Source organism: Filicampus tigris, chromosome 10, assembly GCF_054856515.1.
Source record: "Filicampus tigris isolate MCC_2025a chromosome 10, RoL_Ftig_1.0, whole genome shotgun sequence".
Taxonomy (NCBI): domain Eukaryota; kingdom Metazoa; phylum Chordata; class Actinopteri; order Syngnathiformes; family Syngnathidae; genus Filicampus; species Filicampus tigris.
This window is the reverse complement of record NC_141226.1, coordinates 23,929,879-23,952,262: the sequence shown is the minus strand read 5'-3', so window position 1 is coordinate 23,952,262 and position 22,384 is coordinate 23,929,879. Positions and strand designations below refer to the sequence as shown.

The following is a 22,384-nucleotide window of genomic DNA, read 5'->3' as shown; positions in this document are numbered from 1 at the left end:
GCCAAGTAGCAGTGAAAGAATGTTACAGGATCAGGATGTTTCTCACATGAACTTACGGTATATTATATATAGCAAAGTACCACTCAAGTATATAGTACCGCGAAGGGCTGGATGGGTGGCCTGGATAAAAGGTTCAATTCAATTACATTTGGACCACGTGTGTCCTTGTCCAAAGCTCGCGCAAAGCGAAGAGCTGTATTATCATTTTTTTTTTTTATTTCCGTCTTCTCCTTTCATCCAAAAACAAAAAAAAAAAAAAAAAAGATGTAAGAAGCTTTTAGTCTTGTGGTCATATCCACGGGTGGATGTAACCTTTAATCACATATGACAAGGGACAAAAACTCTTTTATTTCCATGTCAAGTTTGAGAATGACGCAGTAGCTGTAAGTGTGGTTTTCTATCAGAGGAAACATGTCATCTCTAATGGGTCTCTCAACAAGCTCAGCGTTTGGCCCCTGGGAGCTGGTTTGAGGCTAAGAACACATAAAAGCAACTAGTCAATTCTAACGCAGCGCGACAAGTGCAGGGGACATGGAAAACATCGAATCGAAGCACTGGACACGCTCACTTGACATGTGACAACCTCCTTATTTGTGGGAGATGCATCATGGCAGCATGGATAGAAAAAAAAAAAAAAAAAGGCATGGAATTGAATATTTTCACGTCAGAGTTAGGACTCTTCCAAATGTGGACACAAATTTGATATGTATTCAATAGCGGCCAATGGGAGTTGGCGTAAATAAGCAGATTGAATAGACAGTAATCCCCGTTTATGGCGTGGGGTACGTTGCAGAGCCACCCATGACAGGAGCAAATTCACGATATAAAGACAAAAAAATTGAAATAGTTTTCCCCTCCCCACACGATATGAACACATTTCAACTTATTAAAACACACTTGTTAAAGTATAGCGCCTGCACTCTCACTATCAAGAAAGGGGAAACTAGCGTACATCACTTCGGAAAAATAAAGGAGCTCTTGCTCGCACAGTTGTCACTCGGAGTTTGAGTTTACTGAAAAAAAAAGAGAATTTATCAATGTGCACCTAAACACAAGAATGTGCAACCAATTTTGTCTAACAAAAGTCCGCTAGCTTAATGCTAACATACAATAGGCAACACCTTGGATATGCTAACTGAAATGAACAGGGACATTATAATAAGGATCAAGCCTCAAACTCCTGTTGCTTTAACACACAGCAAGGGAGCGGCGACACATACAAACAGAGGATAGAACAATGCGCAAATGGATATGTCAATGATGGTACTCTATTACATTGAAATGTTTTTAATTACGCTGCATCTCGACCTCAGCGTTGCGGCACAAATCGTTAAGTAAACAACAACTGCAGACAGTGGCCATTGGAGAATGAATCATAACCTGCATTTGCCCACAGCCTTCAAACCATTTATTTATTCCTCGTTTAATTCGAGTGAACTAAACGAGGAACAGAAAACTCGGGGCTTGAGGACAAGCGCAGTCTCTTCGCCGCACAGTTTTCTTTTACTCTGTCAGTTCCGCGACAGAAAAATCAATTGCGCCGTTTGGCGTTTCTGCAGTGTGCACATTTACATTGTGAAGGGAAATGCGTTTGGCCCCGAGGCGATTTCGGAGCTGCGAGGCAAGGAACACAAACGCAAACGGCAGGTAAACAAGGTGCACGCAAGCATACGGAATCAGCTCAAAAATGAACAACGTGCCCTCGGTGAGCCTCCAAAGTTGACGTGATATGATTTAACAGAAACAATGAATGACACCTGCGGTTAAGGACGTTGAATCAAATTATCATGACTTGTTTACCACTTTAGAAACGTGCACAGGTGCAAAGCTCATAGGAGCTCTCGATGCATTTTATCAGCTAATTACAATAAAAGTAAAGTAGTCGTCGGCCATACTGATGAGCACAAAAATATGTAAACGAGACCACAACAAGAGAGCATAACATAAAAATAATACCTTTGAATTCCCAGGAGAATGAAGCTGTCATTTTAGGAAACAGTTAGAAGTTACATATATAATATACATATACTGGACACTAGGGCTGCGCGATATTGGAAAAACATGCAATATGCGGTTTGGATGTTGACTATATTGCGATATTGATATTGTGCTATTTAACATGTACCGAAAGAAATGACAGTTTTTTATCACCGAATGAAAGAAGTCATTTTCTTTCATGCGGCAAAATAAGGAAGGTCAATTAGTCCTTAACTAATTAGTTGAAAATTCTTCGAGATCATGTTCAACTATTGGGTGGCGATGCGCATTTAAGTCTGCATCTGACTGGTCAAATTCAGATAAGAGAAGACAATTCCGTGAGAAAAAAAAAATTGTCAACAGACAGGGGTTACGTACAACAGGCTACTTTCTGAGGGGTACGCAGACACACAACAGGCTGGGCGGGGCGCCAATACTCCGTGTAGCAGCCCACTTACAGCACTGGGCGATGGTGCGGCTAATCAGTGACGTGCGTCTGTTATTGATCGTAGCATCGCTTGTGAACAAACAGCTGTTAAATACACAACATACATCTTCCAAACCGCTTATCCTGTACAGCGTCGGCCTGAACTGGTCGCCAGACAGTCGCAGGGGATACATAACATACCTTCTCGAAAATAATTTGCCTCCCATGGCTTTGGCGCCCCTTCTGCCGCAGCTCCCCTCTGCGGCGCATACCCCCTTTTGTCGACAGATTCCAGATTATAACCCACGATGTAACTGAAAATGATCCCAAAAAATTCTTCCTCCCCATCTGCAGTTGAGTCAGTACACAACTCTGCCACCATTTGCGGAAATAGTCTATTTGAACTGCTCCACGCAGATTAAAGTTATGATTGTTAACTTGAACTGTTTCTAACTTTCGCTCCCAAAAGCTTTGGAGGATTATTTCCTGAGAATTGTGCACGGACTGCTTCCAATGCGACCGAACGCAGGTGAAGCCCGGCGCCTAATTTGGCGAGGCCTGCCGTAGGCTCCCGCGGCGCACAAAAACCACAATACGTCAGTCCGAACCGCCATGCTGGCTATTTTCGGCCTGGAAATAAAGATGTCCAGTCTGCCGGCGCTGCTGAATGCCCTCCACAGAATAGAGACGGACGCTCATAGCCTCCAACTGTAAATAACCGCCCGTGGAATAACATTCAAGCGCAGGCGAACAAGGATAGATGCTACCTGTTGACTGTGCTCAGGCGAGTCAATATAGAATATTCCACAGGAGAGCCCTCGGGACATGCTCTCCATTTTCAACTGTAAGAAAGACTGGCGCGCTTCTGTGGAGGACCGAAGGCAAAGTGTGCTCATTTGACAGCTCATCGCCGCATTGTTTGCTTTACTTGTTCGATTTTCAATGGCGACAAACAAGCACTTATGTTACAAATGCGTGCGCATTTATCATTTCCTCATGTCTGACTTCACATTTACAATGAAGCACCTCTGCGGGGTGCGTCATTTGCAACTCAGGGGAATGAGCCCAAAGCTTCAATAATACGACCATTTGCAGGAGGAGCGCTCCGATTTTTCTCTCGCCACCCCACCCTTTAAGAAATATGCATTACTTCCGTTAACTAAGAGCTGTAGTTCGGACAGGGTTGAAAACGTAAACTGCGGAGCTCACTTGAATTCTTTGCTGACCGACAGTGCCTACTGAGCCATGTTAACAAACAGCTGTTAAATACAGACTGAATGTATTTTTTTAGTTAAACAATTGCTGCTTTTTGCTGGTGGTCAATTTGGAAACATTGTCAGCACATTGAATGATACTCTGGCCTCATACAGTGTTAGACATCCATTGTGTCAAATATAAAGTAGGGATCGTTGAGAAGAGTAAAGACACCTTATTTTGTCTTTTTTTGGCGCTCGCTGCCCACGTCAGTTCCACACTATTTATCAATTGCTTCTGCGGGCCGGATGTCATTGCACACTGGATTTGATAAATGGCGAGGAATCGACCCGCGCAGCATGCTTGGCCGAATAAGGGGAATCTCTGCAATTTTCAGTGGCACCTATTTTTTCTGAGCTGTCACAAAGAGGCACGTGTTACACTTGGGGTGCTCGCAAGCAGCGCGTCATTAAGTTCAACTCAGGGCGCGACATTCATCACCACCAAAAGTAGCTATGTACTTTATTTTATCTTGAGTCTCGGGCATAAAATGGAAAATGGATCCATGGATATCTCCATTAAAAGGAGGAAGTCAACCCAAACATGTTTTTTTTTTTTTTTCAGTCTTGGGCATAAAATGGAAAATGGATCCATGGATATTTCCTCTAAAAAGAGGAAGTCAAACCAAACATGTTTTTTTTTTTTTTCTTTTTCAGTCTTGGGCATAAAATGGAAAATGGATCCATGCATATCTCCTCTAAAAAGAGCAAAGTCAACCAAAACATGTTTTTTTTTGTTTTTTTTCAGTCTTGGGCATAAAATGTTAAATGGGTCCATGGATATCTCCTTTAAAAAGGGGAAGTCAAACCAAACATGTTTTTTTTTTTTTTTTTCAAGAATATGTTCTATGAAGGCCCACTGGTTGAAGGACTAATCACAGCTCAGCTTCAGAAAACAGCTGAGCCGTGATCGGTCGTTCCCTGAACCCTGGGTAGTTGTGATGTCATTTTCAGTCGACAGAAGTGACAAAATGGCCGCCCCTTGAGATGGCTAAAAGTGGGTGCATTTTGCTGCTTAACTCACATCCCACAAAGGCAGCAATAATTAGAATGCAGTGTTTCAACTAGCGGGCCTGCATGGAAGACATTCTTGAAAAAAACACGTTTGGGTTGATTTCCCCTTTCAGAGTTTTCTGACGATCTGTATAACGTGCACTCTCAAAGGATCGAATCCGCAACTGGACGTCTCCGCTTGTTTTCGAAGATGTTTCTCCTCCGATCCGAGCGGGCTTCGCGGTTCGGGCAACAAGACTTGGTTAAGGACTTGCATCGGTCTGGTACGATGAACTGATGAAGCCTGCCCGGATGAGAGGAGAAATGTCCTCCACAACCGTTCAGCTGCCATCGATTGAGTGGCCTGAGAACAAAATGACCGGGAATGAGAATATTCACAGGCGTAATTCTGTGAACTGGGAGTTAGAACTGCTTTCAAGGGCGCACGGTGTCGCATTTGGAGAAAAGGATGCCGGGTAATGAGCGTGGCCCCTGATTATTTTCTGCTAAGTCTTCCTCCTCCTGGCTAGCGCCCAAACCGCCAGAGTCAACACGGCCGCTGGCGGGGGGAGAAACATCCACGTTCTTATTTACTGTATTTCATTTCAAAACACAGCATTCTTTCTGTGCATTTTACAGCGGGCCAAAATGAAAATGCGCCGTGTAAATACATGTTTTTTCACCAGCCGCTCGCGAGAATACAAACTCCACTTGAGCAAACCGCAAGTTGCTATTTCTCTGCGTGCGCAAACTGCGGCTTGATGACTTAAACGGCAGCGCTCGAGAAGACCAATATTGAGAGAAGTGTATTTAGGAGCTGTGAGTATTACTACTGTATACTCGACACGCCATCGTGGACAGGATCGAGGCGCTGCTGCAGTTGGACGCTTTGGTAACGGAACACTGAAATTATTTTCGCAAACAAACCCAGTGTAACTAATAAGACTTTATTTGAACGCAAAGTAAGAAAATCTTGTGTCCAAGAGAGGAATGCGAGGACGCCGAGAGTCCTGATTGGGGACGGCTGTGCATTTTGAAGACGTATACGTCCGCCTCGAGCAACTCGCGGTTGACCAAAGTCATTTCCTGAACTTCCCCACAGTGAATAGGAGAGGCGAAAGCTGGCGCCCCGTACCCTCCGTTTTCATCAGCGAGCATGAAACAAAACATCCAAAAGGATCAAAACAAAACAAAAAAAATGTGCAATCCCAATCCTAATGAAATAAATCTGGTCGTGCGTCATGACTCGGAAAGAGATTAAGTACAAAACACAGGCTGCATTCATGGAATAGAATGGGATTGATCAAATTCATAAAGTCTTCTTCATTTGTCTCGGGGTTACTGCGTTATACTGCCCCCCGGTGGTCAACACACAGCAGAAGGAGTAACAATGAATTTCTTTTTGCAACATGATTTTACAAAGTACAATATTTGTTTGTTTTCGTTTCCTTGAAACTCATTACAAAAATCTCGATTTTATTGAGGGGGGGGCTGCAACCGATTCATGTCATTTCAACTCATTTCAATGTAGAAACATGATTTGAGAAATGCGTGTTTTGAGTTACGGCGCGTGAACAAGTTAAACTCGGACCTCGAGGCACCACTGCATTATCATTTTTCAATTTCAAATTCCTAAGCTTATTTCTGTTCTGATTCGATACCCTTCAATCTGTTTCATATTATGTTTACATTACTATTATTTACTGCATTATTTGTTATGCATGCTTTTGCTGTGATTAAAAAACAAACAAACAAAAAAACACACACAATAAAAGTTTTTGGCACTAATATGAACATTGTCTTGCATGTTCAATTTTTAGTTTGGCGGATTAGTGGCTCGGTGTGCATCATTTACGGTTAACACGAGGGCACCCTTTGTTCCATCTAGACGCGGAGAAAAAAGATCTGGTGGTGTTTAAACTCTGATATTTATAGGCGATAATCTTCATAATCCACATACAGTATATGTGCAAAATCACTCAACCGTGACTAAATTTACATTATTATTGTTGTGACCTCATGCGTGGCTCCACTGCGAGCAGGTCCATTAATAACATGACCGTTTGTTACGTAACCATTAGTAGCATTTAAATTCCCAAAGCTTGACCCATACTTTGCCGTATTAAATCACTTATATAACATCGGAATTGTCCTTTCTTTTTTAATTTGACCAAGCGCCCCAGCTGCAGCGGCCTGGTGCGCACACATTGTTTCCATCTGGGACTGCGCTTCAGTCTGGCGAGCGGCGGAGGGTATAATTAGGAGCTAAACGGCGCTTTAAGTCAGAATGCGGTCTGCGAGCGTTTCCAAAGGACAACCAGTCTTTTTTGCGGCTTGCGGTTTTTATCCTCAAATGTAAATTGCAGCGTTGAAGAGGAGTGGCACTGACTCACATGCTTCAGAATATCCCGGAACCTCAGCCCCTGAAACGGTTCAAGCGGTGCCATGCGTGTAAGTAGCATATTCATGTTGGGTATTTGATTTCCTCTCCCCCCCCCCAAGAAAATCCACTGAACACTAAAAACAGGACTGGGCCCAGATATCATTTTGCTCCTTATTTTGTGGAGGTACCAAAAAAAAAAAAAAAAAAAAAAAACATCCAGGAAAGTCCAAAAGCCCCCCCCGAGACCCCGTGTTGAATGCATGCCAACAACAAGGATGTCAATGTTAGCCTATGGTGTAAAGAATGGCAAATGACCAAAACAAGTACGTAAAACAAACATTTGACTGTATTCCTATAATAGCGGTGCTTTCCAGCCACCAGGGTAAATATTTTATATGTGCTTTTATATACATATATATCTTGCATGTGACGAAGTGTGATGTGGACAGGAAAGGGAGGCTTCATGCGGCTATTGACCTTAAAAATCGCATCCCTGCTGACAGATTGGCCGACGGGGGACTAATCAAAAGTTGGATATCGCCGAAAACGAACAAATAAGAACGTTTCTCCGTGTCCTAAACACTTTTCCTGGCAGGCTTTTTATTTGCGAGACTTAATTGGAGCCGGATCAGGACGCCGAGTGTCCGCTTTTGGGATGTCCCGTTAAATACAGCGTTGGCTATACCGCGGGGCCCCCTTTCCGCCGAGCGCTCCGGTTCCATTCCACACGGCACACTTTCTGTCTTGCGTGTTTTCCTTAAACACGAGGTCTCAACGGGTTAGTCCTAATGAAAGAAGAAATCCTAATATTTCATATTGTATTGTGTAGTCAATTCTTTGGACACTCTGCTGCAAATAGTACGTCAAAAGCTTGCACACTCGCGCTTCATAGAACCAATTTGTCCTTAGAGAGTTGTTAAGGATGTGCCGGAGGGAGCCGCCTCAGTGGAACAGAAAGTGGGGATGTGATGCGTGAATAAATATTTAGATGTGGATCGCTTCACCTGCAAATACTTGACTCATGATGAGAGGGAGAGATGAACCTGAGGCAAGTAGTACCGCTTCTGGCCATCACGGAAAGTCGGAATGGAAAGTTTTACCATTAGTCATTATCAGTGTTATGTCGTCGCAGTCCCGTGTCCCCTTATGTCCTTTTTTTCATGTTTTTTTTTTTTTTTTTTGACATACAACCCATTAATGTGAACATTTTTTTTTAAATGACAACATTGGACATTTGTGTTTTTCACCGGATAGTGGCGATATGTTCAAATGTGATCCCTTAACTGGAACCTAGAGGTAGCAGTCACAGGCAGGGGCGGAGCCATGGGGGGGACCTGGCTGTGCATAGGCCCACCCAGTGAGATTCATGAAAAAATGTGTCCTTAAAGGAATGATTTTTGAATTTGGGTTTTTATTTGATTGGATATTAAGAATGGCATAATTGTGGTTGTCTAAAGAAGTTCATATTATTCACTTTGAATACACGATGTGTCGGGACAGGAGGATTGCGCTCAGTGAGAGAAATATTCAGGCCCACCCTGATTTTTCCAGGCCCACCCACTAGCCACGTTCTGGCTCCGCCCCTGGTCACAGGGGACAAATAAGAGACCCACAACCATTTACACTCACCACACATGAATTCATTCAAATTGTAAGCCGTTTCTGCTTTTTCAACCTCAAAAGTATTTCTAAATTGAGGTCAAACAAGACTTGAATGACTATGTTTTTCATACCCCTGTACTATAATTGTGACTTCACGACTGCTTTAGCGTAGCTTAGGGATGTCTTTGGATTTACATGACAAATTTGGGTTATGTCACCACCGGTGGAATGGAATTCCGTTCAAAACCGAGCTAGGCTCTGCGCATTTAATGCAAAAAAAAAAAAAAAATCTGTCAAGTTGATTTCAAATTCTGTTTTACACTCATGTCACCTTCTAGTCTGAAATCTCATTAAATCCCCACCAACTGCCCCTACCTGACTGTTTTCTGATTGAACTGCTTTTCCCCGTTTTTTTTTTTTTTTCTTTCTTTCTTTTCATTTGAATACCTACGTCAAATCGGACGGACAACCTCATTACTTTTCAACTTCTTTGACCTGATTGCCAGACCAATGAGGCCCGAGAATGTGCGGCGCTGCAATATTTATCAAGATGGACGCCAGGAATTTTCCGAATGCGCTCATGCATTTTTCAATGAGACTTTCACCAAAATACACACAGCTGCATGGAAAAAGTGGTCGCTTGAAGATACCTGAAAGCTCTTCCAGGGTAATCGCTTCATAAAAGAAAAAGGTGCTCATGAATGAATAATGAATTGTACCTGCCGGGTTGCGAGCGACATTGTTCTCAGTCGGCCTGCCCTCATTCAAGTGAGCCTCCGGGCTGCTTTCGCGCCTTTCTGTTTGCGTGGCTAACGCAAGAGCAAAGAAAGAAAGACTTGATTCGCAGAGCCAGCTCTTGATCTCGCTGTCATCATCGTAATGAGGCGCCTGCGCTGAATTGGGGTTGGCGGCACTGGTTCGATCTTTCTCATTCAGATACCACCACCGTGTCAAGTTGAGAAGGACGCCATCGAGCATCGTCGGCACGGCGCGCGCGCTTCGCCGTTAACACACTGGGACATCACGCGTTTGTTATTATACGGCTTGTTTTACAAATGACACAGTTTGCAAACTATTAGTTAAAGACTTAGCAAACGGACTCTTTCATGGCTTGTTTACATCAATCAATCAATGAGACAAGCACATCTGACATGAGTCGCCCCTGTCTGAAAATATGTTTGTAAGTAAGCTATTCTAAATTGGGCCCGGCTATGACCTAGCAGGAGGTCTAAATTACACAATAACTTTCTCTGCCTTCAAGTTTCTTCAAGAAGTGACAGCCAGACTATGCGGAAACATTCTTGTGTCCTAGCCAAACGCCGGTAAGCAGAGTTGCGGTGTTGGAAGTAGAGACTAGCATTAGCATTAGCATCTTGTGACGTCAGTGACGTTGTTGACTCGCAGGGTGGAGGGGTTTGGCATACACACATCCGCAAAGTAATTGACGAGTAATTGGGCTTGGTGGTGAAGTACTGCCTGCGTGAGTGAAATTACAATCTATGCTTTTACTGTGTTTATGGGGGCTTGCATGCACTTCACAGTTCGCGTTCGCTTTTTAAGACTTGGACTCCGGGCTCAACAACAACAACAGGTCCGCCCCGTGAGGTCATGGGAATAGAGTTTCTACCACCACGCTAAGCAGAGCTGCAGTGTTGTTTGGATGCTTTCATCAAAGGCACGTCACATTCTCATAAAACATCTGGGAACTAGTTTAAGTTGTAGGAAAATGTCCTAACATGTCTCGTTAATTGTTGATTTTCCTCTGGGTCGAGGCCGGCCCTTAAAGCGGAAGTCAGCCCAAACGCATTTTTTTCAAGAATATGTTCCCAGCAGGCCCACTAGTTGAAACACGGCATTCGGATGAATATTGCCTTTGTGGAATATAAGTTAGGCAGCAAAATGCACTGGGTTGTAGCCATCTCTGGGGGCGGCCATTTTGTCTTGTGTCGACTGAAAATGACATCACAACTGCTCACAACGACCAAACAGGGCTGACCTGTTTTCTGAATCCGAGCCGTGATTGGTCGTTGTGAGCGGTTGTGATGTCATTTTCAGTCGACGGAAGACAAAATGGCCGCCCCTAGAGATGGCTAAAAACAACTAGTGGGCCTGCTGGGACCATACTCTTGGAAAAAATCATTTTGGGTTGACCTCCGCTTTAATGGAACTGACTGTGTGAGTCTACAAGGTGCGTGCAATCAGGCACTAAATATCCACCGTCCTCAGCAGAATAAAAAGACATTTGGAGTTGCAATTAAACATTGTGGACTAATTAGGGACAATGGCACAATAATCCTGTTTCGATGAAAAAGAATCAGCCAAAAGTCAAGTACTGAAAGCAGTCACATTGATTGGAGTGCCCTCTGGGGCGCCAGTAATTAAAAGTGGCGGGCGACCAGCAAGAGCAATGCGGGCAAATGTTAAAATCAACAAAATTAGCGTGTGTAGAAAATATTGAATCATGTGTGTTCATCTAATAAGTAGCAACAGAAAATCTGGTCAGAGCAAAGCTAACATTTTGCTACCTTCAACGAGTGATTATTAGTTTGATTTCCACATTCAACTGGAATATGACTTTCCCCTCCTGCCACATCTAACACTGCTGTGACCTTCAATACGGCATCCATTTGTGCGTAATGTATGTTGCATCTTTCGGCCCCCGAGCAGTATTGTGGTGGTGGAGGGGGTGGGTCTTGGGGGGGGGGGGCGGGGGCTAACACACATAACATGTACAATATTTCCCATGATGCCTTCCAGGAATTAGGGCAAATCACATGGCAAAGATCTTAGCGAAAACAAGCACACACTTCTTGAGAATCGAAACAAGGCACAGTGGAAAAACGCGACACATTCAAAGGCCATATCAATTAGGCCTTTTTGTCTCGTTGTCAGTTGTTCCGATTGCCGACCTGATGACGTAAAATGTGACATGTAGAGGATTAGCACATGTACATTAAGGGGATTAAATACTCATACGAGAGACTGACTGACCAGCAAGTAAACAAGTGCTACATGCTTCTTGAATTTGTGTAGCATTCATTTTTCAAAACAAAAAAGAAGCTCATCAAAACAGAAGTAGTGACTTGTTTTCTCAATATTCGTTCTAAAACCCAAAATAAAAAAATAAAATACAAAATAGGTTAACATTATGTTCTCCAATTCTGATTTTGTGCACAAATGGAAAATGGGAAAAAAACGGACTTTCCTTAATTTTTTGGAGTAAACAAACATTTCCAATGCACACCGATTCTTGTTTTTTCATATTCAAGCCACGTGTGACCTTTGCGCAAAAAACAAACTGCATGAAGATGACATAAAGATCCAGTGAGTTGGGATTTAATGGGAAGCTAAGCGAAACATTTTATCCACAATAATATGTTCTATGCACCCCCACAAGTCAAAACACGGCATTCTGATTAATATTACATTTGTGCAAAATGAATTAAGCAGCAGCATTTTTGGAAGCGTCCATTTGGACACTTGCGAACGTCACATGACCTAACCCAGAAAACGTACAGCAAGGGGTCAGTGGAAGGGATTTAACCTTTACCAGGGCTATAAATGCAAAAGTCACCATGGGTCACGCGTGCGTTTCGTTGAACCCAAGCATGTGAGTCATTAGGGTCACTCGAACGGAAGATTCAAAGGCTGGATTTACATTTCAGGTCTAAGGGCTTGACTCGGATTTAATGCATACGTACAGGACATTTTTGGACTTCCTATTTTCGTGTACATTTCAAGCGGCGTTCATATCCGTCTGATAAGGCCAAGGTAGATTCCAGCTCCCACAACCCTAGTGAGGATAAGCGGTACAAAAAAAAACAAAACCCCCAAAAAACCGTATGGACTGAGAATGCAAATATCAAGCGTCACATTTAGTGGGCCTGGGCTTGATTTAAATGGCAGCTAACCTTCACAAAACTCCACTGACAACTATTTTGCTCATCTAACACACCACTGGAATTGGCAGGTATCGGATGCATGTCACATTATTGTTGACATTTGAAAAAAGGCCTGATTCCGACGACATCGGATTCCATGCCGTCATGACACATATCCCAAATGTCGCACTTGAACCCATGTAGTGTAATTCAAATCAAAGTCCTTCCTTCTTTTTGGGCACCTGGCTAAGGATCGATTTTAACATGTTCTTCTGGGTGTCATTGATGGCAGTGAATGAGTTAAAGATGTGCCTTCCACTTTAGATGTCGCCGTGTCAGTTAGAATAGAATAGAATCGAACTTGCCAAAATGCACAATGACAAGTAACAAAGCTTCTTCTGGCAGATGAGGCAAAACTCATACCAGCTCTATGTTTACAGCATACAAAGAGAAAACAAACAAACAGTGTAGCTAATTTGAAACACGGAGGATGCTTGTTTATGTTCTGGGCCTGCTTTGCCGCATCCTGTGCAGGGTGTCTTGAATGTTTGCGGGTGACAGTGAACTGCCAAGATTATAAAGTCTTTGTGGTGTGGAATGTACAAAAATCTTGGTCACAGCTGCGCATCTCAGGTCCTTCAACAGGACTCACTTATCATTGAGAGGTACAGAAATCATTTGACTGCGGCGATAAATAAATAGTTACGGCGCTATTATTAGTTTTGTCCGGGCCACGTTCATGAACGCCTGATTTTGTCCATGTGAATTACTTTTAACAGTTCAATGGCACGGGATCATCTTTTTATCATCTCATATCGCCAGAGTAGCGAGGCGGGAAGAGGTAGAAATATTTTGAGGAAAGGAGGCAACACTCCTCAATCTCCTCAATGAATGGAGACGTCTACTAATGATGATGTCACGTCATTGCCATGCGTAATAAATGAACCGTCTGCGTGGCTGAATGACTACTATCAACACAAACGTTCACTTTATGTTTCATGTTTCAAGTGGGATTAAATGAAGGTCAAATGTAAAGACAACTGTTACTCAAAAAAACTTTTCGGGTTTCAGGTCTCCTGAGCACCCGCGTGGAGCGCATATACGGCTTTTGATGACGTCTAAGCGTGGATGAGCATTTATCCTGCGGACGCGTCACATACATATCCAATTTATATCCACATACGAAATTGGCCCAGGTCAGATTTGAAAAAAATCTGAAGTGTACTGATCACACTGCATAACAATAAAAAAAAAAAATTCTGATGTGTCATATATGGGCAAAAAAAGGAAAAAAAATCTGAATTGAGTGGCAGTGTGAACATAGCCCTAACTGGCCAACCCAACTCAAGCGCCCGACGTCACTCATTAGGCCATGCCCTTTATAGGGACGCATATACTATCGAATGTATATATAGAAGAACAATAAAGTCAACAGCCTTAATGAAGCGTGACCTACAAGGACCTTTCCGAAAAAGCACAATCAACCGCAGCTTGTAATCATTTGGGGGGTAAATCGACCCGATTACAATCAGAATTTCAGTTGTGTAGCCGACGATGGCGGTGGTCGTGAAAATTGTGAAAGGGGCCTGGAGAATTGTGTATACTTGAAACTCTATTCAGGGAGAAACGGTGGGGGTAGGGCACAGAGGATGGCGACAATAGCAGAGGTACATCTGAGAATTTTCACGTGGACTCAAAGGCGGGAGGCTACTCTGGGATTCCAAGCATATCGCCGCCCACCGGGAGGTCTGCAGCACAACATTGACATACAACCTCGTACAAATAAACCCAACAGGAGAGCCAATCAGTCACTACGCCCACATCTGTGATAATGCAAGGCCCGAGTACAACCTGTACACTGGGCAGTATTGCGCATATTCAGACTATTCAGACACTTTAGCTTTAACGCAACAGTGCCAACCGTCACCGCCGATGGTACACACAGTACAGTGCTTACAGTAACGACACTTTAGAACTTAGGTAGGCAGTTTATTTATTTACGATCAGTAATTTTGTTGAAGGGGAACTAAAGCTATAGTTTTGCTGTCAATACGTTGAGGACCCCTGCTTTAATATGTGTTTGTTTGAACGTGTTTAAGGCATGTGGCAAGCCCTAACTTTGTTTTCCAACAAGTGTTATTATGTGGTCCCTCTATAGCATGGATTATAGCTAGCTAGCTAGCTATAGATAGCTATGGCTATAGATAGATAAGTAGCCAGAGAAGCTATTGATCTAGATCTATCAAGATGGATAGCTCAATGGATAATTCATTTCTTTTAATGATTTGCTTTTCTGCCAAGCGGGACTTGGTTTCTTTTGCCCAACACGTCTTAAGACTCATTTTTATTCTTTGGCTTTTGACTCATCATGAGACTTGGTTTTGTTGTTCCTGTTTTTGAGCTTTTCACTGTCTTCGTTATTCATTTGTTTTATTGTTTGTTGTTGTATGACTTACTTTTGCTCCATGCACAGCACTGAGACGGTGGAGTTAGCGGCAAAGCGATTATTTTTGCCAGCTTGCCCTGTGATGCGTCAAGAGTTTCGCTTTCTGTTCGCTAGTGAGGAAATCGTACCAGGATGTGATATTGAAGGTGAGAATGGATCATGAATGTCTTTTAACTGACTATAAAAATTCCTCACCTTCCTGAGAAGATGGGTACTGTCTGAGTGCTTTGTTGTACTGTAAATTGTGTCGGAAAGCGCTTGGAAACACAGATGTCAGGGTGTCCATCTGTGCCTCCAGATATTCTAAACACCTGAATAGAAATGTTTAAAAATCTGACATGTAATCACTGACTGAAATGAATTACTTGCTGCCGTTTGCTGTTCGCAGCAGGGCTTGGTCCCTAGCTAGTTATGTTCTGTGCACAAGCAGTACAGTAGCTGTGTTGCTGTTAGTTAGCATTAGTGTAAATGCTAATATTACTGTTCAGAATTGTGGGAAATGCGCTTAAATAAAGGAGAAAAACACAAAGTCCATTTACAATGTAATATGAGGTATATCAATCTCGTTTCTTCTTAATCACATTTTTCACTCAAGGTTTTGAATTCTACAGTTAAACATTTGCAGACCAATGTGTTGGAAGAGACGAGCCAATTGTCTGCAGGTCACCTTGTTCACCAGATCAATGTTCAGGCCGTGTGCATGGAACAAAGATACGAGACTTCCATGACCTGCCACAAACGATCACAGATGCCACTGTTACCATTGATGAAACGATGCTACAGCAAACGTAGCGAGAATTTGAGGACTGCCTTGGTGTGCTTCACACACCCTTATCTATAATGTGTTTTGAATGAGAAGGGAGGGGGGAAAAAACATCATTATCTAAATATCTACTCTTCATTTTGTAATTATTTCCACTGACGTGACTATTCATTTGCTTCTGTAACAAATGTGTGAAACTGTAACTCGTGAGCTAATTTATCTGCCGGTTGAGTAGAAGCACCGGTGGCTAAAGACAAACTACGGCAGGGTTTGCTTTCTGCACCTGGATTTTACACGATCGCCTCTCATGTTTTAATTGATCGTACATTCCCATTAAAATACCACATCAAACCGGTACCATTTCATTTTTGGCAAGACTCCATCATGAAAACGTTATGCTAGCAATGTAGCGAATATTTCCATAAATTCAAGACATGTTAGATGTACAATACAGCAATGTAGCGAATATTTTCATAAACTCAAGACATGTTAGATGTACAATACCGATATAAAGTTTTTTTTTTCACTGAATACAATCAACCAGAAATACCAGCGGTAATTGACTAACTGAATGCAACAAATGTTACAGGACACTTTATAACGTAAACATTCAGTGGGCTGAATTAAACAACGGGGCCATCCCTGCAATAAAGGCACACTCGGTGACCAAGAATATCTATTGGAGGAGGTGTTCAAGTGGCATAGAGCTCCATACACCCTGGCCTTTTTCGGATGAAAAGGTTGAGGAGGGGGTGGGGGGGGGGTCGTGGGGGGATAGCAGCGAGAGGTCACAGTAAGTCAAGGAAACAAGCCCTTTTCCTGAGCCAAACACAGACACTGCACACCAGTGAAACTCAAGACTGCTCTATTAACTCAACAAGCACCTCAAAAATCCCAGCAATGAGGCGCTTGAGCTTGAAGAAACGCAGATAAGCAACCACGGCTTCATCCTTATCATGACATCGGCGACATTACGAAAGGGAATCCTCCAAAGGCCAAGTCTGCAGTGGGCAGACTGACATTTTGTGTCAAGGCTTTTCCGCTCCACTTACAGGTCACGTCCGTGAGACGCATCGTCGCTGATCCTGCTAAAAATTCAAGTAAACAACTTGACTGATGACAGATGATAGCCGCTGACTCGTTTACACAGGGAAAAAAAAAAAAAAAAAAAAAGGCTCTTTAGCCTTACTCGCTTTATGCAGCTTCTATTCCGCTTCTTTACAATCCGGCACAGCAAATTAGGTTCTTTTGGGGGGGTGTTTTTTTAGTACAGCAATTTCAGTCAAAACCTGTAATGATACAAATGCCGTCACCGCCGAGCCGCTGCATGTTTCCTGCGGTTAAACAACTCCAGAAGAAGCTTTCCTGACATCGTGTGTAATCTCAACAGTTGACATGCATGTGATGTACTCTAAACGGAAGCTCCAAATGCGGACACACGTCTTTGCCTGGATCATATGGAGTAAATGAGAAAGTGAATCGGCACGGCTGGGTAATATGAAAGTGTGGTTTGAAAGGAAGGCTCCATTGGGAGCTGCCAGGGCTGAGTTGTCCTAATGGAGCCGCATGATAAAATCAGCCCATGATCAAGGCCGCGGCAAAACACTTTGAAGCACCCGTGTAAATGTGGACTGAATCTTTGAATACCTGCAATATGGGCATATGATTTGATTTGATTATTTATTTCTATTTTTGTCTTCATTGCCCCAAGAAAACAACTTTCTCTTCACATTATACGACTCCATTCTTAATGAACAACTTTTTCTTGGAAAATATATTTAGGAAAGCTCCTCTTTTTGATCTTGCCGTTTTATTCCCAGAAAATATTTTTGTCAGCATATTCACATTTTCGGATGTATTTTTTCACTTGCTCATGGTAATAGTCATGTGAAATTCCCAGTTTTCTCATATCTTCATTTTATTCCCTTACTATAATGACTGGCTTATTAAAAACATTCAATGTATTAAAAGCCACCCAAGCAGATCAAAAGAAACCTTCCCAGGTGTTGTTTTACCCGCCTCAGCATCTCTGCCAGAGCACATTTGAATTGTTGTCCGGCTGCAATGTCAGTACGTATTCAAGTTCATCCATGTACGGGCCAAGCTACGCACCGATTAGAATCATGCTTGAACCTGTGCATCACATTGCATAATAATCACGTCCACCAAAGTGCCGTGTGCAGCACAAAAGTTCGACGTCATCACAACGACTCGCTTCCAACACGCGCGAGTCATCCCAGTCATGAGGTCCCAATTTAACAACGGCCCAGATTCCGCTTCCGCTTAAAAAAAATAAATGTGATAAGTAAGTAAGTGAGGAGAGTCGTTACCCTCAACTGGGTTTTTTGTTTGCCAGAGTCAGCTGACCCTGACGGAGAACATGCAGTGGCACTGCCGGCACCGCGCAGTGCTCGTAGAACACCTCATCACTTCGCCGTCTCCACTCAAGTCAAGGTTGGAATATTGCAAGTCTGAATATTTCAATAGTGTATGTTATGGGATTAGGAACACAGTTTTATGGGGGAAAAAAATATTTGTGTCGTGCTGAAAACAACACAAAAATGATCATATTGGGTGAAAAATATTATTTCCAGGACAAAGCTATCCGTTTTTAAGATTGAACTCGTGATTCTGAGAACAAAATCCAGGTCATTTTACAAAGAATAAAATTGCAATCATTTGCGTAACAAAGCCATAATTTCACAGATTGTAACAAAGAACAGGGTCATAAACATGAGATATTAAAGTCATATTTATAAGAATAAACTTGTAATATTATGAAAAGATTGCAGTGAGGCAATTTTACAAGCGTAAAATTTCAATTCCGAGTGCATTTCTTTTATTTTACTAGAATAAAATCATAATACTCCAAGGAAAAAAATGTGATTTCACAAGAATAAAACCTTAATTACATGTAAAAGAAGAAATAAAATTGTGACCTCAAGAGTCATATTGGAAAAAGGGTCATTTAACAAGGTCAGAAATGCAAATAAACCTTTTTATATGAGAACCAATTTGAAACATTTTGAGGATAAAGATGTAATTTAAGAATTACTAATAATTCGTCAAATTTCAAGAATAAATTCTGAATATTATGAGGTTTTTTTCCCACAAAAACAAAATATGTGAGGGAAAATCATTTTACTGGTAAAAGTTGGTCTGATTTATAAAGTCCTGAGTTCAAGGGATAAAGTCATATTTTTTCAAGAATATTACAAGAAAATACTACTGCATGAAAAATTTTGTTGAGCATAATATTTAAAAAAAAAAACGTTTTCTCATGACAAAGGTGAAATATGAGATTTTTTAAAAATAATTTGGTTAAGGGGGTCATTTTTCTTCAAGGACTAAAAATAATAACACAGGTCAACAGCAAAATTGAATCAGAGATGGCCTAATGGATTTTTGATTCCAATATGCTAGAGAAAAAATGAGGGCAGATTCAGATGAAAAAAAAAAAATCAAAGGTTTACCTTCACCTATGCCTAAAAAGGTTAGGAAAAATATGTTGACCAGTGTACTTTCTCCTTTTTCCTAAATGTGAATATATTCTGAGCTGTCCTTGCTCTTTTAGTCAGCAAAGTTTGAGATCTGTACAAAAGAATCGAGGCTGCAGGACGACATCCATTTGGGATTTACGACAGGGACTTTGGTGACATGTCAAAGTAATGAGCGCATTGAGAAAATAACCATCAGTAGAAGCTTGAAGTATTTGGAAAGCAGCGCATCGAAATTGAGAAAGCTTTGTGTTCTTTCTGCAAACACAGACGCAGACTTTCCACTCTTTGCTTTGGCATCCCATGTGTCCATGTCTCTTTTTTTTTTTTTTTTTTCCGGTCACGGCTCGGAAAAAGGAAAATCTCAAGGAGGAAGCCTAAGCAAACAGCCCAAGCTACACATCAGTGACGCTTGCTTTAATTGTGCTGGATGCGACGTGGACCCCGATGGAGCACATCCTGCGGAGCGGCGCTGATCCTCAAAAGATTGGCAAAGCGCCTGCGGAACGCACAACGGCCCCCGGCCAAGACACACAGAAGCAACCCGGTGGTGCGGCTGCGGCGGCGGCGGGCCTTCTGCCATTCGAACGACTTGAGGGCCAGTTCGGAGCCTTCGTGTTGGACTACCGCACATCTTTGCATCCCTACCGGCGAGCCACAACCACTCGGGCATTTATAAGAGTTTGGAATCAAATATGATGGAAAAAAACTCAATACAGAAGGTCGCCGAGTTCAAAACATCCGGCTGGCGAACATTTGGAGATATGAAAACACCACTGACTGATGTCCAAAAGGTTCCGAAAATGTTCTTTCTGCCACAACACACGCCGAGCAACAAGCGCTCCATACGCGCATTTGCGACACTCTCCGATGAAAAGACGAGGATGAGCGTGCCAGCTGGCGTTAAACCCAGCAAAGAAGAAGAAGAACGAAGACATCTCAGGCCGCCAAATCTCCCGCGGTGCCTTGGCCAGCACCTGCCCCCCCAACAGCGCCCCCCACAACAGCTTCACCTGAACTTGGCACTCTTAGAATTCACCGAAGATAAGAAATCTCCCGTGACAACTCAGCGACAATCGATTCATCTACTTCTCGATAAATCGACCGGCCGATTTAATTGGCCGATTATGGCCCTTCCAACAAATGAACCTAGGTGCGCCGATTGTTTTGCAGCAGTTGCACACAAACAACACCGGCCTCATTATTTATTACACAGAATTCTATAGGATGGAATTTGTGGATGAAGTTCATTTTACGGACCTGTCTTTCAAAATTGACATTTATCCGCACCATTCGCGGGGAATGGGGACCAGGCCGGCCCACGAATAGACAAAATCCGCGTATGATGACTCCCATTGAAAGGCATATAGTTATTTTAGTCAATAGGCTTGATATTTTTTGAATGAATCGGCTGATTCATCGATAACCAGTATTTTTTTTCTGCCAAAAAATGTCACCGGCCTCCAAAAAATCTGTACAGTATCGGTCATACCGACCACCAAAAATAACTTCTCCTTTCTTTTCCTCTGTCAGCACATCGACATCGCTCCAAAGTGAAGTTACAGTACAGTACGAAGTACTGTGGTGCTTGTTGACATAATTCCTCCATGGAACTAAAATTTGAGTGTGTTCGGGACAGAGTGGTTTTGTGTGTGGAGGACCTCTGGGTGACTTCCTGTTTTTGGGAAGTGACACACTCCTTTTCTTTTCACCACACTACAATATATATATAGATATATATATATTTATTTTTTTTATTTGTATTTTTTATTATTACCTCAAATGGCAATTATGTTCAATTTCAATTCAATTCAATTTTCATTCTGGACTCGGGGTCCTCTTAAAAAGGCTGACCCAAAGATTCAACAGTTGCACAGTAAAAAGACAAGCGTACCGGTGTTTGCGCATGTTTGACTGGTATTGGATTGCACTAAATGCACGATTTGTGAATGACACCAACATTTGATTTGGAGACTTTTCCAGCCTGCAAATAAAGCCGTACATTCGAGTTCTTAGTGCAGCTTGCAAAGCGTTGACTGGTACAGAGAGCAACATCTCAGACGCACCGGTCCATCGCAGAGGCAACCTGCAGCCTATGCCCAGGTGTACAAGGAGATTTATTCATGAGATTTAAACAGAGTCGGGAGCAAACTTGCGCATCAGCGTATAAGCCTGAGCGTACAACATTCTTCATTGTCTATGACTATTTTCATGCATCGGACAGGGAAACATCTGGATTGTTCATGTGCTTGTCCTCCGTAGCCCTGCGGATCAGAACCGCACTCTTGCGTTGCACTTTATGTCCTACTGCTCACTATATCGTCGGCGCAGATGTTAAGACTCTGCTGTAGACCAGCGGTGCTAGGACTAAACGCAACTAAATTGCGTGATGCAAACATTTGCAGCCAGTTTAACATGATCTGAGCCTGGTTGAGATTTCATCCATTCACAAGGTGAATAAAACCAGGGGACAGAATTGCGCCACCGCCTGACTCCATTGCAGACACTAAATGGGGCAAACGCACTATTCCCCCCACTTCATCTGCATAGTTTCTTCATCATACCGTGATATTAACAACTGCACAATCGGTATGATTTCCATAACAGATTTTGGTGATCCGCCCGGTCGAATGCTAAGGTCATAAAAACTGATTAAAAAAAAAAATGGATGAATTCCAAGACGGATTAATTTGTTGCTTTTGTTTGTTAAAATAAATATGCGCATGGGCAGAGGACCTTGAAAAAAAATAAAATAAATGGCAATATTGAGAGAAACAAAAATCTCTATTGGATTACCATTGAAAATCGTTCAGCTCTATTTGACTGTCTGTCGTGTGAATGGCAACAGGTGGATACACAGATCAATTCCGCCTGCTGCCATCCAGTCAGTGGATGAACATTTAATTGTTCCAGCGGTCATTGCTTGCATAGATGAACAAAGATGCAGTTTTTGTGGGAAATATACATTTTGGCGTCCAATTGAGTTCATTCAATTGAATGCTTTAATTGATTTCGTGAACCCCGAGGCTGACTCAGTCTCACGCTAACGTGCATGCCACGCATTTGCATTTGCATTTACCGTTGTGCTTGTAGTTTTGCAGTCATAAACTGCAGTACTGCATGGGAGCTGGTTCTAACGTTTGGGCTGCAGAGCTGCGTGAG

The 22,384-nt window shown here is 42.5% G+C and overlaps 1 protein-coding gene across 2 annotated transcripts in view; it reads right to left on the bottom strand.

Annotated features, from left to right (window-relative positions):
- pth1r (parathyroid hormone 1 receptor) overlaps positions 1–22,384 on the bottom strand; it is a 64,127-nt gene that overhangs the window by 25,485 nt on the left and 16,258 nt on the right. The window lies entirely within an intron of this gene.